This window comes from Salmo salar, chromosome ssa15 (assembly GCF_905237065.1).
Source record: "Salmo salar chromosome ssa15, Ssal_v3.1, whole genome shotgun sequence".
NCBI lineage: Eukaryota > Metazoa > Chordata > Actinopteri > Salmoniformes > Salmonidae > Salmo > Salmo salar.
In genome coordinates, this window is record NC_059456.1 from 83,303,149 (window position 1) to 83,308,121 (window position 4,973).

A 4,973-nucleotide genomic window follows, 5' to 3' on the forward strand; every position below is an offset into this window, starting at 1 on the left:
TCTCACGGGCAATGAGGCTCTTGGGGATTTTACTATCAACATTAAAGGTGCAATATGCAAAAATCACACCACCATTTCCTGGTTGCTAAAATTCGAAAAGTTCTACTAATTTCACTTTATGTGACAAAACAAGCAATGTACAATATTCATTGTACCATCTCAACCGATGTGAAATATATTTTCAATAACCATACATATTGTATTTTCTGATTTTTGAAGCTGGTGAACAAAACTGAAAGTAAAAGAAGCAAATATGAAACTTCAGAACTGGAAGCATAGTGCACAAAGAACAGATATACCACTTCTTAGACTTGCTTTCAATGAGAATGACAGATCTATAACTCATATGTCTACATGAATTCGGTAGGTAGCCCAAAAAGTGACATATTGCAGCTTTACATTTAATTGGCTATTTCCATGATTGATTCAGTGTTTCAATTGTTGAAGTAATGCTCAGACATATTTTATAGTCACTATTATGTGATGTAGTCAACCTACTACTCCTTCCAATGCACATGACTGTTGACATTAATGGCAGGTCAGCTGTCTGAGGCTTTTAGACTATAGCAAGCTGCTGCTTCACTCACATTAAATAGAAAATGCATGAATTAATTGGCTGAAGAGTGTGTGATTATTATTATTTTTTTTCAATTTAATGAAGTCACAGTTACATTTATAAACATAGACCTTACATGGTCAACAAAAAAAAGGAAACTCTGCACAACCCGAATTTTGGTAACTCACTCAATTTCTCATGATCTAACATTGTAGTTAATATTCAAGAGTACTGAGCACAGACATAAGGATTTCCACCCTCTGACATAGAGAAGACATTACACGTAGACACTCAGTAGCTACTGAGTAATGCTGCCCTCTGATGTCTATTTAGGGCTCTCATTTTCTCATTTTATTTTTGTGCTGAATATATTCTGTACAATCTTTTGCATGAAATTTACTGGATCAACAACATTATACAAATGATGATGAACAAGTAAAAGTAATCATGTCATTAAGCCTGGAGATAAAAATGAATACATTGTATGTTATATTACAAAATGGAAGCTGAAATCTAGAACCACAAATAATTGTCAGTAACCACATTTCCATCCACAATTTTTATCATAAAGTATGAAAAAAAAGCACAACAGCTCTGATGGAAATAGGACTTTTCGGTAAAATGTTATAAATGCCGACAGATCATTTGTTAGTTTGACATGAGGGGGATCTTTTTGTCTAAAGTGAGTTATGCAAGAAATGTAGGACATAAGGTTACACATCCTTTATATGTATATGACTCGGGAAACCATGCCGTTAATTAGTCTACAGATTAAATAAATGATGATGAACTTCACAGAGTTGTGAAAATGCATGGTCATATTGATGCTCCTTACAATAAATATCGAAGGTGTTATTCTGGTGACATGATGATCGATGCTTGACAGCCTTTTGACGAATAAAAATATTCTAGCTTTTATCCATAATAATCTCATCATGTAGAACCTATCAGCACTGTATCTGCGAGCTGTTGGCTAGAGCGCACGTGCAAAAACCAGAGTAGGCACATTTGCTATTTAAAGCAGCAGTTTTTGTGACAAACTACAGTAGAGTTGAAAATAAGATGGAAACATGAAAATGTAAGCGAAGAAAAATTAATTTTGTGTGCACTATGTCATCATGCACTGACTGTTATCTGCAACAAGTCCGCTTGGTGGAAACACACTGGTGGGAAAATGCATATATTTTCTTTATGGTGATATTTGCATGAAAATCCGTCGCCAATTGGATGGAAACCTAGCTAGTGTGTTACATTTTTGGCTATAATGTTTTATCTGTATCCTTTTCCAGCGGTGGGGGCAGGCTCCATCACACATATAAATAGATATAGGACTCATCTTTATATCTGTGCCATTATAGCGTATGTGGCAGCATTGGTAGCGCCATAGCGATGTAGGTAGAGTTGGGAGAGATGATGTTAAAGTTAAGAAGACAACAACTAAGCATGACACATTGGGTAAATCTACAAAGACATAAGGTTACACATCCTACAAAAATGGTACTCGTGGAGTGCTGGAAACATGAACGAAATCTGAATACCAGTTTTGGGTGGATAGGCAATGGCATGGCGAGATGTTTGGGAAGAAGTTTAGCTGGTTCTTCCTGCTATCCCACCTTGGTTGCTCCCTCAGCCAGTGATAGATGTATGGTTGCTTGAGAGGGTAAGATATGTTGAGGAAGGAGTAGATTCAGTTGTAAGTGACCATTTAAGAACACAGTACTATGCTTTCTTGAATATATTCACAAATGGATCTAAGGACCATAAAACAGGGAGGACAGGTGCAGCTTTTGGTGTTCCTGAGTTTAAGGTCACAGTGATAAAAAGAGCAACAGATAATTTATCTGTTTACACAATGGAGTTGCTGGCCATACTTTTGGCTGCAGAGTGGGTGGAGGAGGTGAGGCCAGACAGGGTAGTCATCTTCTCTGTTACCTGTGCAGCACTGAGGAACTTAAATTAATTTGTGTCTCAGAGCAGACAAGATGTATCTGCTCTGCATACAATGTATTAATATCGGCACAGGCCTTTCCTGTGGCTCAGTTGGTAGAGCATGGTGTTTGCAACGCCAGCATGGTGTGTGCAACACCAGGGTTGTGGGTTCGATTCCCACGGGGGGCCATTACAAAAATACAAAAAATGCATGAAATTAAATGTATGCATTCACTACTGTAAGTCGCTCTGGATAAGAGCGTCTGCTAAATGACTAAAATGAAAATGTAAAAATGTATGAGGTTTTGCAGTGCTTGTATAGAGTGAGACAGATGGGTGTATGTGTGATGTTCCTCTGGGTACCAGCTCATATGGGAGTAGAGGGAAATGAGGAGGTGGATGTTTTCGCGAAGCAGGGTCCGAAACATCCTAATGTTGAGATTGAACTGTCAATCAGTAAAGCAGAAGCCAAGGGGTTGATCTAAACAGTGTTTAAAAACAAATGGCAAGAGTTGTGGAAAAAGGAGGGAAAGACATCTGTGTAAGATCCAGGAAAAGGTGGGGGCAGGAAGGGCTGAGACTGACTGGGAGGTGGGATCATTGTCAGAAGGAGATGGAGACAGTGGAACAATTTCTACTTTAGTGCCAGCAATATAGGAGGGAAAGGGAGCGATTTGTTATTAGATTTAAGGAGAAATGGGGTTGAAAAGCCAAGATGAAGTGAACTGCTGGGGATATCTTCAGTGGATGTACTATTTCATTATGCATTTCAATTTTGGGTAGGATTCAGACCTTTCCTGTCACTGGTCCACACTCCAGTACAGTAAGTAATGCACCTTAAAGTTGGTTGACAACCGCCATAAAATATCCACAGAAGAAGAATCTTAGCACTGTTGAGGCTATAACCCATAGGAATCCCAAACCAGGTGACTATTTTGACAACTTTATAATGGCAGAAGCATGTTGGAAGCCCTCAATGGCACTGCCCATGCTAAAACCACAGTTTCTAAACCCAGAGAAACAACATTACGAAACTTCCGAGAACGCTTGCAAAACAGACAAAACAGACTAGGCTGGGGTTTGAGAAGTCAATGAGAGATGTGAAAAATACTTATTTGGTAATTCTAACCGATGTCTTCAAGGGATACTTTCGGATTTTGGCAACAAGGCCCTTTATCTACTACCCCAGAATCAGATAAACTTGTGGATAACATCTGTGCCCATTTATAAAAGTAATATTGCAATATATTAATATTACTTATGTTTTACGTACATTACATATGGAAAGTATTCAGACCCCTTGACTTTTTCTACATTTTGTTAAGTTACAGCCTTACTCTAAAATTGATGAAATTGTTTTTTCCCCGTCAATCTACACACAATACCCAATAATAACAAAGCAAAAAGAGGTTTAAAAATTTAGCAAATGTATTACATATAAAAACCTGAAAGTTTTACATTATTATTCAGACCCTTTACTCAGTACTTTTCTGAAGCACCTTTGGCAGTGATTACAGCATCGAGTCTTTTGGAGTATGACGCTACAAGCTTGGCTCACCTGAAATGGCGCCGGAGAGGATGGCTGATATTTTACGTGCTCCTAACCAACTTATTTTGTTAATTTTTTTGCATTGTTTGTAACTAATTTTTGTAACTTATTTTGTACATAATGTTGCTGCTACCATCTCTTATGACCGAAAATAACTTCTGGACATCAGAACAGCAATTATTCAGCATGAACTGGAAGAAGCTTTTTCCTTTAACGAGTCCGACGAGAAGGATATACTGCTTTCACGGGAACAGGCCCAATTCCCTGTCATTTGTGTGAAGAGAAGATGGAGAAATATGGGGCGGAGGTCGGGCTGCCTTCTGAGAATTCGTAGGCGAGCGAGTACCAATTCGAGTTCCAATTCTATTGGCAAACATGCAATCATTGGAAAATAAAATCGATGAACTACGAGCAAGATTAAACTACCAATGGGATATTAAAAACTGTAATATCTTATGTTTCACCGAGTCGTGGCTGAATGACGACGTGAACAACATACAGCTGACGGGTTTTACACTGTATCGGCAGGATAGAACAGCAGCCTCTGGTAAGACAAGGGGTGTCGGTCTATGTATATTTGTAAACAACAGATGGTGCACAATATCTAAGGAAGTCTCAAGGTATTGTTCGCCTGAGGTAGAGTATCTCATGATAAGCTGTAGACCACACTAACTACCTAGAGAGTTTTCATCTGTATTTTTCGTAGCTGTCTACATACCACCACAGACCGATTCTGTTACAAAGACCGCACTCAATGAGCTGTATACCGCCATAAGCAAACAGGAAAACGTTCATCCAGAGGTGGCGCTCCTAGTGGCCGGGGACTTTAATGCAGGGAAACGTAAATCCGTTTTACCTCATTTCTACCAGAATGTAGAATGTGCAACCAGAGGGAAAAAAACTTGAGACCACCTTTACTCCACATAGAGACGCGTACAA